The sequence below is a fragment of the Elgaria multicarinata genome, chromosome 3 (assembly GCF_023053635.1).
Source record: "Elgaria multicarinata webbii isolate HBS135686 ecotype San Diego chromosome 3, rElgMul1.1.pri, whole genome shotgun sequence".
Lineage (NCBI taxonomy): Eukaryota > Metazoa > Chordata > Lepidosauria > Squamata > Anguidae > Elgaria > Elgaria multicarinata.
This window is the reverse complement of record NC_086173.1, coordinates 143,321,441-143,334,024: the sequence shown is the minus strand read 5'-3', so window position 1 is coordinate 143,334,024 and position 12,584 is coordinate 143,321,441.

The window sequence follows — 12,584 nt, the reverse complement described above, 5'->3', positions numbered from 1 at the left end:
TGAGCAGTGGTGCTGTTTCATCTCTGAAGCATTGCAGGTTTGCAGGATCAGCACAAAACTTCATACACAGCCTCCCCCAGTCAGGAGGCACCCAATCCACCATCAAACCCCTACGCGATAACTCACCAAAGTGGGGAAATCCCAAGTGCCCCCAAAAGTGGGAAGTGGCTAGAAAAACTTTGGCGTTTGCAGGATTAGGACCAAACTCTACACACAGCATCTCCTGGTTGGGAAGCACCCAGTCTACCATCAAAACTCTGCACATTTATTCCAGAGGAATGAAAATCCCAAGGGCCCCTCAAAGGGGGAGATGCCTAGAAAACCTTGGGGGTTTGCAGGATTGTGACCAAACTTCGTAGCCAGCCTCCTCTACTAAGGAGGTACCTAATGCACTATGAAAACCCTGCATCCTAACTCTGCAAGCAGCAAAAACCCCAGGGGTTTCAAAAAAACGGAGATGCCTGTAACACCTTGAGGTTTGCAGGAACAGGGTCAAACCTCATACCCGGTCTCCGCTACACTGCTCGTTTGGTCACTTCAACATGTTTCTACCTGGTAAGCCAGCGAAGAGCAGAGCGGCAGCTGTTTTGACTGCTCTTGCCGCACAGCTCTGTAGTCAGCCAAAATGACCCATTGTGTCTGGCCTGCCACATGACACGATAACCCATGATGGGTTAAATAACCCACTTTGCAGACTGTGGGTTATCAGAGTGGGTTAATTTGGCCAAATAAGCCATCAGTTTTTTTTTAAACAAACAAACAAACAAACCACCAGATGACACAATAAACCATGATCACAACAGTTAAAGATGCAGGAGCTAAACTAGAGTGACCATATACAAAAGAGGGCAGGGATCATAGAATAGTAGAGTTGGAAAGGGCCTACAAGGCCATCGAGTCCAACCCCCTGCTCAATGCAGGAATCCACCTTAAAGCATCCCTGACAGATGGTTGTCCAGCTGCCTCTTGAATGCCTCTAGTGTGGGAGAGCCCACAACCTCCCTACATCATTGGTTCCATTGTCATACTGCTCTAACAGTCAGGAAGCTTTTCCTGATGTCCAGCCGGAATATGGTTTCCTGTAACTTGAGCCCATTATTCCGTATCCTGCATACTGGGATGTTCGAGAAGAGATCCTGGCCCGCCTCTGGGTGACAACTCCTTCAAGGCAGTGGGGACCACCTCATCCCACACAGATGCATTCGCCACTCCCCTGGTCAGCCCCCCACGGCTAGCTTGAACAAGCCATGATGGGCAAGGGTCAAGAGAGCATGTGGTGGGTCGAACAGATGCAAGCATCTTGTCCACATTCTCAGACTCCCAAAACTGAAATTGATCATTGTCCGGAGCTCCCCAGTAAACCAGGGAGCCTTCTGAGCTCCACAATGTCAAAGAGGGCGCTCAGGAGCGATTGTGTCGATGGCCCTTTGCACCTTACCATTCCATAGAACGACAAGGATCTCTACAGAATTGCCGGCTCTGGCTACTGAAAATCCCCAAAGAACATTCAGGAACCACTCGAGTCCCAAAAATATCAGGGGGTGGACCATTTTAATGGGTCCCCCACCTCTGCAGGGAGGAACTGGCACCATGAAACCAAACTTCACCAGGAAGTGGTCTGACCACAACAACCGTGTAATTTCCATCCCTCCAATATCCAGACCACCCCCCTCACACCCTGAGGCACAGACCAAGTCAAGGGTATGCCCTGCTCTATGTGTTGGGCCGGTGACATACTGAGACAGCCCCATGATTGTCATGGAGGACATGAAGTCCCGAGCTGGTCCTCTTAAGGCAGTGTCAGCATGAATGTTGAAATCTCCTAGGACCGAGGTCCTATGATTTTCCAGCACCATATCCGAGACTGCCTCAGCCAGCTTGGTCAGGGAATCCATTGGGTAGCAGGGTGGGTGGTATACCAATAGTATCCACAACTTGTCTCTTTGGCCCAGCACAAGGTACAGGCCCTCACAGCCTATCCCAGGGCGGAGGGGTTTCCTGGTGAGAGAGATTCAACTTTTATAAATCAAGATGACTTCCCCCCCCCTCACCCTGGCCCCCCAGCCTGGGTTGGTGCTGCACCGAGAAACTAGATGGGCAAAGCTGGCTCATATCTTTGCCTCCCAGCTCACCCACCCAGGTCGGCTCCCTCATCCACGATCATATCATGGATGAGTGAGGTCTTGTTTTGCAGCTTCTGCTCCTCCCCCCTCCTTTTCAGGTACTTCAAGCCTCCAGTTTGCTGGAGGCGCGAGCCTTCGGCGCGAGCCGAAGGGCGAGAGCACAAGGGCTCTCGGCCTGTGGCTCTCAGCCGTGGGGCGAAGCCGGTCAAGCGGATCCTCTACTCTGGAGGAAAACCCCCAGCCACGGTCCGGTCGCTGCCACTTTCTGATTCAGGTCACGATCTTCTCATTGTCTCCTCTCAGTTCTTTTCTCCTCATATCTGTTCCTTATGGCTCGTTCCAATCTCGTCTCTCCTAACTTAGTTCCTATCCGGTGTCTCCCCTCTTCTCAGCTGCCTTTTTCGTGTTCCTTATGGAACTGTCGCTCTCTTGCTTCTAAGGCCCCTGTCATCCAGGACTTGTTTATCTCTAGGTCTCTCCACCTCCTTGCTCTTACTGAAACCTGGCTTCCTGCCCATGATACTGCCATCTCTCTTGGAGGACTCTCTTTCTCTCACACTAGTCGCCCAGAGGGTCGGGGTGGTGGTGTAGGTCTTTTATTATCTAGTTTGTGCTAGTTCCAGCCTCTTTCCATTCCACCTTCACATTGCTTCTCCTCCTTTGAGGTACATGTGGTGAGGCTCTTCGCTCCACTGCGACTGCGGGTTGCAGTTCTGTACCGCCCCCCAGGCTCGTCCTCAAAATTTATCTCTGATTTTGATTCGTGGCTGTCCTTTTTCCTCTCTGACAACTGTCCTACTCTTATCCTGGGTGATTTCAACATTCATGTGGATGACCCTCAAGATGCTGCAGCTCTACGATTTCGCTCATTATCTTCCTCTTATGATCTTAAGCTTTGGTCTGATGCACCCACACATTCCCTTGGACACTGTCTGGATCTTGTTCTCACTCGGAATTGCTCTGTGTTGGACTTTTCTACTGCTCACTTTCCGCTGTCAGATCATCACCTAGTTTCTTTCAATATTACTCATAATCCTCCTCCTTCATGTCCCGCTTCTCGCTCTTGTCGTGACTTGCAATCTATCAATTACGAGGCTTTTTCCCAGTCTCTAGCCTCCTCCCTTCCTTCTGTCTGTTCGGCTGTCTCCTTGGACTCAGCTGTCTCCTTCTTTAATTCCTCCTTATCTTCAACTCTTGATAATCTTGCTCCATCTACAACTCGGATAGTTCGCCCTTCTCAACCCCAACCGTGGCTCACCTCTTCCCTCCGCTACCTTCGCTCTTGTTCCCGGGCAGCTGAACGCCTTTGGCGTAAGACCAGGGACCGGGCAGACTTTGTCCATTACAAATTTGTACTCTCCTCTTTCTCTTCTGCCATCTCACTGGCCAAACAGCAGTACTACTCAACGCTGATCCAGTCAAATGCTAGGCATCCTCAGCGGCTCTTTGCGTCCTTCAATTCTCTTCTGAAGCCTAATCCGCCATCTCTCCCCGCCTCTCTGTCTGCTAATAACTTTGCCTCTTTTTTCAATGCTAAAATCCAAACTATCCGCTCTGATCTGGCCAGCTCTGCTCCTCTTCCAGTTCCTGTTCCTCATCTGTCAGCTCCTCCTGCAAATTTCTCTGCGTTTCCTTCGGTCTCTGCGGATGAACTGTCTACAATACTGCGCTCTTCGAAGCCTTCCACTTGTTCTCGTGATCCGATTCCTTCTCGCGTCTTTATTAATCTTATTCCTGCTATCCTCCCTTCCTTGCTACATATTATTAATCTTTCTCTGTCTTCTGGTTCATTTCCTTCTGCTTTTAAACATGCTACAGTCTCTCCCATTCTCAAGAAACCTACTCTTGATAGGCTATCTCTGTCTAACTACCGACCTGTCTCTTTGTTGCCGTTTGTTTCAAAGATCCTGGAGCGTGCGGTCTACTCTCGCTGTCTTGACTTTCTTTCTAGTAACTCTGCTTTGGATCCATTTCAATCTGGATTCCGTCCTCTGCATTCCACCGAAACAGCCCTTACTAAGATCACCAATGATCTCCTTACTGCCAAGTCTAAAGGCCATTATTCCGTTCTTATTCTCCTTGATCTAACTGCAGCCTTTGACACGGTTGATCACGATCTTCTCTTAGATTCCCTTCATGACCTTGGATTTTGTGGCTCTGTCTATAACTGGTTTGCCTCCTATCTAGCGGGTCGCTCTTTCAGCGTGTTGACTAATGGCAGCTCGTCTTCCTCCTTTCCCCTTTCAGTAGGGGTTCCGCAAGGCTCGGTGCTTGGCCCGTTGTTGTTTTCCTTATACATGTTGCCCTTGGGCAAGCTTATTCAATCTCATGGTCTCCAATATCATCTGTACGCCGATGATACACAACTATATCTGTCATCTCCGGAACTTTCTCCTGATGTTCACGATTGTATCTCGGCATGTCTTTCAGATATCTCAGCTTGGCTGCTTCATCGTCGCTTGAAGCTTAACATGGCAAAGACTGAATTGCTTGTTTTTCCTCCTAAACCTTCTCCTCATCTCTCATTCTCTCTTACTGTCAATGATGTTACGCTTACTCCGGTCAAGGAAGCTCGTAGCCTTGGCTTTATCTTCGACTCCTCGCTCTCCTTTATTCCTCATATTGAGGCAGTAGCTAAATCTTGTCGATTTTTCCTGTATAATATTGCCAGGATTCGATCATTTTTGTCTGTCTCTTCTGCCAAGACGCTTGTTCATGCACTGGTTATTTCACGGTTGGACTACTGCAACCTTCTTCTCTCTGGCCTTCCTTCTTCTCACATCAGCCCATTGGTTTCTGTTCACCACTCTGCCGCAAAGATCATCTTCTTAGCACGCCGCTCCGACCATGTTACTCCGCTTCTGAAATCTCTTCATTGGCTTCCAATTCACTTCAGAATCCAATATAAACTTCTCCTGTTAACCTTCAAAGCTTTTCACGGTCTAGCTCCTTCCTATCTCTCCTCTCTCATCTCACACTATTGCCCCGCTCGTGCTCTTCGCTCCTCTGATGCCATGTTTCTCGCCTGCCCAAGGGCCTCTACTTCCCTTGCTCGGCTTCGTCCATTTTCGTCTGCTGCCCCTTACGCCTGGAACGCTCTTCCAGAACATTTGAGAACTACAAGTTCAACCACAGCTTTTAAAGCTCAACTAAAAACTTTTCTTTTTCCTAAAGCTTTTAAAACTTGATGTTGTGCAGACTTCTACTGTTACTTTCTACTGTTAGTTTTTCCCTACCCTGTGCCTGCTTACCCTTCCCTGTACCTGTTGGCATTCCCTTCCCCTCCTTATTGTTTTACTATGATTTTATTAGATTGTAAGCCTATGCGGCAGGGTCTTGCTATTTACTGTTTTACTCTGTACAGCACCATGTACATTGATGGTGCTATATAAATAAATAATAATAAATAATAATAATAATAATAATAATAATAATAATAATAATTGTTACAAACTGACCCGGCATTCACCAGCTCCTCAACCAGGCCAGAGGGTGCAGTAGCCAGTCCACCAGGGATGGGGAGGGGATCGGAAGGGGGAATGGCTTGTAGCCATCTGAGTCCGTCACAACTTTGATGGCATTTCCTCCCCATCATAGCATACCTTCCCTTACCCATGACAACTGTTATAGGGGTACCCTCCACCTCCATGTCATCCTCCCTTCCACCTTGGCTCATCCTGGTTAGTAGCTACCCCTTCCTTTGAAATTAAGTCGAAAGAAAAGGATAAAAAAAGAAAAAGTGAGGGAGAAGGAAGGGGAAAAGATTAAGGAGCAGTGGCAATGGGCGAAAGCAAGTAGGCCAGACCCATACGTGGTTGCATTCTACCCCCAGTTGGCTGGAACTTTTGACTTCTATTTCTGTCTTTCTCCTCCCCTGACTCTCACTCAGGGGTGGGGGGACCCCACACATCACCGCTTCCCCTGCCCAGGCTCTCACCCTAGCTCAGGGTCACAGTCCTGTCTTTCACACAGAGGCCTGGCAGCCTTCCTACATACAAACCAACAGGAGGACGCCCCAGCCCACGTGGCAACCCAAAGGGGCAACCCCCTTTGGGGTCGCCCCCTCTGCCCAGGGCAGGGCTGGTTCTTTATGAATCTTTTGCAGGTGAGGCTCTGGCTCAATCCAGCCACCTCGAAGTCCTCAGCTACAAACCCTTACTAGCAAGCAGAAGGTAAAATAGTTCAGCTAGAGGAAGCAGGAAGGTGCTCTTGCTAGTAGATAACAGCAGTTGAGGCACAGGGCTAGGTGGTCCTTGTGGCCCAGTCAGGCCCACTCTGCCAGACGGCTGTGTGGAGAAAGTGGCACGTGAAGTGGAAGTACATGCGTACCTGGTTCTGCATGTTCGCTACTATTCATATAGAGAAGAAATGCTTGTAGTGGCTCTCTGAAGGCATGTCACAGATCTTGGAAATGAACACACTATTTATGAATAAAATCAACCGCCTTGTGGCGCCTTCAAGTCTTCTGAACAGATTTGTTGTGGCATAAGGTTTCATCTGATATAAATCAGCTCTAGTCCATGAAATTTTATGCCACAAATCTGTTAGTGGCTAAGTGCAACAAAACTTACTTTTGCTGCATTTTGGTTGGGCGTAAGAATAGTATTGCCCAACTGCGGAGTTTGGATATTCTTATTAGAACATAACTCCTGGGCTCAGGGTACCTTTTATTCTTGAGCATCACTTTTTTTTCTCTCCTGACTGAGGGTCTATGCACAATAGAATTTTCATAGGTACAGTTTTTCACTCACTGCTGGGAGAAGCTACACCTGATGAATTTCTGCCTGTCCCACAGCTTATTAAAGGTATAAACCAGGGGCAGGCAAACATGGGCAGTAGGGTGGGGGATGACACACACACACCATCCAGTCCTCCGTGGACCATATGATGTCAGGGGTGAGGCCACGTCTCCTGATGTCATTTAGTTCTTGCCAGCCACATCAGGAGGATGAGTCTTCCATTGCGGCCTCAGGAACTGGATTCCCTTTCTCCCACAAGGAAGAGGACACAGGGCAGCCAAAGCCTGATTGGAGATATCAAGGGGATTCCTCTCACCACCTCCTCACAAAGTTCCTGGTAGCTTCCAGATCAGGGGGCAGAATTTGGGGAGGGGAGGGGGAGCAACATGTGAAGTTGCCCGAGCCTCAAGGGCCTAATGGGCAACCTCCTTTCTTATGCGCAGTAGTTACTGTGCTTTACCGAATTTGCGCAAATCTCCCCAAAGGTGAAAAAGAATCATGTTAAATATGTGCAAATTTTTCTGAAGGCGAAAAAAAATTCACAAAATAAACTACTCCACTAATGAGCTTATTTGTACTCATTAACCCTATTCAGACGACATGCTAAGCCATGGTGGTTAAGCGTTTTGAGCATGACTTGTGTGAATCATTCCTAACCATGGTGGCTACATAACCACAGTTTAAACACGAATCCTAACCATTTATTGCAAAAGGGTTAGCAGCCTAACCATGACTTAGTGTGTTGTCTGAACAAGTCCATTAGCTGAGTAGCAGAGCAGGCTGCTGAGGTTATGCCACAAAAGCCCATGGGATATGTGCTGGGAGCAGGTGGGACGACCAAAGGGGAAACAACAAGCCAGCAAGCCACAGAGTGCCTGATTTTTTTGTCAGGAATACCATGGGTTAGCAAGTGAACAACCAAGCCACCATGGATTATTTTAAGAGTTGCTTATTGTGACATGTGAATTGGCCCCATGGGTTCTCATGGTGGCTTGTGCATGGTTAACAAACCATGCTGAAGAAACCATGCCAGGTTCAGATATCAAAAGAAGCCAACCTGAAATGAACAAGGCTGACAACCAGGTCATTGTAACTAAGATCCTGTTCAGACGACATGCTAAGCCACGGTGATTAGGCATTTTCAGCTAAACCTTATGGCTTAGTGTGTTGTGTGAACCATTCCTAACCATGGTGGCTACATATCCACAGTTTAAACATGCTCACTAACCATTTGCTGCAAAAGGTTTAGCGGCCTAATCATGGCTTACCGTGTGGTCTGAACAGGCCCTAAATAAATGTTCTATCAGGATGCATTTCATTTTCTGTTGCTCAGGCCAACCATGGGTCATTTTGGAGCTCGGCTTCGCTCAGCCACCTGCACACCTGTTCCCAGCAGTGTTCAGTGCAGTGACTACAGTGATCTGATCTGGCCTCACTTGCTAGGTCACCTTATTATTCCGTGTGGCATGAGGCCACTCCCTGGTTGGGAGGGGAATGGGGAGCGTCTCTACCTGGCCCGTTGCCTTACTTCGTCTGGCTGAGCTGCAAAAGCAGGGCCAATCACTCCCACCGCCTGGCACTGCATGAAGGGAGGAGGAGCTGCTGAAGAAGGAAACCTCCAGGAACAGACGGCTCTAAGGAGCCCTTTGCCCCGCAGAGCTCTTGAATTTTGTGTGCACTACGCAGCAAACGTGCACACAGCCTGCACATGCATCCAAACTGGCCAGGAGTGTAGAACAACCCCCTCCCAGGTGTGTACAAGGCCTTGAACAGCAACGGAAGCCTATTTACAGGTAGGAGCTGGGCCCTTTCCTCTCTCTGTCTCTCTTCAATTTCCTGGGCTGCCCAGCAGCCGGCATGAAAGTATTCTGGACTTCCCTTTGCACTCCAAGGCCTTTCTACAAGCTGGACAGACAGCCAACTCGTATTGGGCAAGTTTACTACATTGCTGGTTTTTCAAGGGGAGGGGTTGGGAGGTGGGTGACCCAGTGCAAAAGGCGCTCATTTGAACACTATCTTCCTTTGAAAAAAAAGCGTTGCAGTGCAAGTCAGGCAGCTGAGCTGGATCCTGAAATTGTGCCCAGATTTTGTGGTTGTAGTTATTCTGTGGTGAGGGATGGAGGAACTCAGCACATGCTCAACAGAACTCTGTCCTTGATTATTACTTCACTGGTTCCAGATGTGCTGTCCGGAACATGCATCAGGGGCTAAGGCTGATTGAACTGCAGTTCAATGTAAATCCTGGCCAAAGTTTGGTGTAGTATCAATCCTGGCCAAAGTTTTGTTCTATCTGTTCCATGAAATGTACCTAAGCAATGTCCTTAATTAAGCAAAAGGAAGCTGAACAAGAGCTGCAGTTGTGAATAATGGCTGGAACCATTCCCGTTAAAGCTCAGATCCTGGTATTGAGCAGCCCGGGTGGGAATTAAATTTCAGGACAGGCTGCCAACAGAGAAGAACATCCCCACACACACATACACACACAAAACCCATGTACACACCTTTCATTTAACTGCCTTTTATATCAAGAAGCTCTAGAAAGAGATATTTTAATCGAATGCAACATTTTTGATACCACAAAGAATCTGTTGGGAATTCCTATGAGCTGAGGAGAGAAAGGGGTCAATGTGGCTGATTGTAGGCAAGTCTGCACACACCCACTGTCCCGTGCAAATACAGAAACTGGTACTTGGCTCAACATTCAGAAACCTGATCTCAGCTTTCATTATTTTGTTTAAAGGCAGCAAGTTTCTAGCCCTCAAGGCACTGAAGATAGGTTTGCGATTGCGTGGGCGATGCCTGTTAAAATGTTAGCAAGGTGGGAAGGGGTATGAAGCAAGATTTCCAGTTGTCAAAGGTTGGGCTGGCAGTGCGCTGCGTTCATTTTTTGCCCCTCCCTGTGACTTGTAGAGTAAATTATGGAAAATATACACAGAGAGGCAAATATATTTAATTTGTATCATTTATGGGAAAGCTCCATTTTTCTTCCACATAATTTTGTGCGTGTGTGTTTTAGCACAGAGATATATGTAGTCTTGCTTGAGCACATTCCATTGAGTAATATTGGGCGGCTGTGCCTTGGGCCCCTGGCAGAGGAAATGCCCAGGGCACTATTTTGTCCCCAGTGTTGTTTGACATCTATATGAAGCTGTTGGGAGTGGTCATTAGGAAATTTGGGGCAAGGTATCCCTAGTATGCTGATGACAAGCAGCTCTATTTCTTTGGGGCATATTTTTTATTATTTCAAAACACAACCAACTTACAAACACACAATACAAAAGAAAAAAAAACTTATTATAAAAAGATAAAAAACACACAACACATAAAAAGCATACACAGTTAAGATGGACTTCCGATTTTCTCTACAGCAAAAATAAGTGACCGTGTCTTCTCTTACTCTATAGTTACAAAAATCAAAATTCCCCTTTCTTTTATCTTAAAGTTTTCTTCTTAACCGTTGAATCCACAGATGAACAAATCTTTTTTTTTCTAGTCCCTGCAAAAAGTCTATGAGGTTTCCATTCAGTTAAAAACATAGATGTTGATTTTTCTCTAATTATGCAACTCTATTTCTCTGTGACATCTGAATCAGGAGAGGCTGTGTATGTTCTCAACCCCAGATGCAGTTATGGGCTGGATGAAGGCTAATAAACTGAAGCTCCCATTAGGTTGTTTACTTGTTCCAGATGGGGTTGCACTGAAGGAACAGGTGCAGAGCTTAGGGGTGCTCTTGGATCCATCCTTTCACTGGAAGCCCAGGTGACCTCAGTGACCCAGAGTGTCCTTTACTTTGATTGGTGGTGCCAACTATGCCTGCTTCAGGATAGGGATAGCCTTAGCCACTAGGGTTCATGCACTGGCAACCTCACGATTAGACCACTGTGATGTGCTCTATGTGGGGCTGCCCTCGCTCCTGATTCATAAGTTGCAGATAGTGCAGAATGCAGCAGCTACGATGCTCAGTGGAACACCTAACTATATACATCTTACACCTAAGTTAAAAGATCTTTAAATGGCTGCCTATTGATCTGCAAGCCATGTTCAGGGTTCTGCTGTTGTCATACAAAATCACCTGGGACCAGCATAGCTAGTTGACTAGTATACACCCAAACAACCCCTGAGATCTTCAGAGGAGACCTTATTGGTCATCCCCTGATCACGTTGCTGACCCCTGCACCAGGGGCACCCCACCCTCTGGAACACTCTACCACATGTGGTTTGAGAGACCGAAACTGTCAAGAAACATGTCTTGAAAATATATTTTCACAGGCTTTCCCTGACCTGTAAGGGACTATGGCACTGCCAAGTTTTATTGACTTTGCTGTGATGTTTTTAGTTCTTTATTATTTGGTATTGTTTTTGTCTTGCATTATATATGCATTTTAATGAGAAGCATTTAGAGAGTTCATTCATTATATGAAGCAACATAGAAGTATTATGAATGAATGAATGAATGAATGAATGAATGAATGAATGAATACATAAATGATTATGAAAAAAGACAGCCTTTTTGCTGTGGTATCCTGATTGTGGAGTAAGCTTCCCAGAAAGGCTTGCCTGGTGCCTACATTGTGCTCTTTCTGGCATCAAGTGAAGACTTTTGTGTTTTCCCAGGAATTTTAGTCTTTTAGCTCTGTTGTTTAAAATCTGTTGTTGTATTTTAAAACTTTGCATTGCTGCTAGGTTTTATTTTGGTTTGTCCTTTTATACTGTAGTTTTAAACTTTTACATTTTATATAGTATTTTATCATGCGTTTTGTGGCTTTAATTGTTGTGAACCAGCCAGAAAGCTTTGGCTATTGGGCAGTATAGAAAATGTAATAAATAAATAAATGCAGGTGAGTGATAACAGTGAAACATTACAAGGCACTGAACGCCCCTCTCTGGATAGAGTTGCCACCTTTTCCTGAAAAGGTTCCTGTCTCTTTAACACCTGCTTAACAGCAACAATTTCAGCCTCTCACTACTGCAGATTTTTTTTTAAAGGTTCATACATTGATTTTTTTGGCCTGTTCTGCATTTGTTGAAGCATAGGAGGCCTGCCAGAAGAAAAAGGTTGGCAACCCTATGCCAGGTATGCCATAGCATGTGGAAGGGCTTACTCCACACACTGCCTATCCTTCTCTTAGTGATTGCACTTCGTTATCAAGACAAAACACAACAACAACAACAACAACAACACACCCTGTGTTGTCTTCAGGATATGTAGCTAAGAGAGAAGCTTTGGTTTCTGGCTCCATGTGGCTTCCCCTCATTCTAGGCTCATTCCCCATCCTCTTTGCAGAGGAGGGAAATCCTCCTGGCAGCCCAGCTCCAGGAATAGCTCAACTTTCTGCCTGGAAAAGCCATTGATGAAGACCCTGCGGGAAGGCCTGCTTCCCACCCTGCCCCCTCTGTGAAAGGGAAGCATCTCATCAAAGCTGAAGGGAGTCTGGGCAGGGAAAGTTGCTTCGAATGGGAGGATCAGCTATTCTTGGTGCTTTCATGAGAAAGCCCGGTGCAAGACACAACAAGTGCATTCCTGCCTAGCTGCTGCCAGACTCCCTGGGAACGGACTGTGGCTGGGGCAGGGTGTGGGCTCGGCCAGCTCCTTTGTCCCCACAGAACCCCACTTCAGACAGAGGCAGGGCTGTGCTCTGCTTTTCATAGCCCCAGCTAGGGGCTCCCTTAGCCACTGGGCCATGACCTCTTGTCCCAGCCAGAGGATAGGCAGCCGGAGATG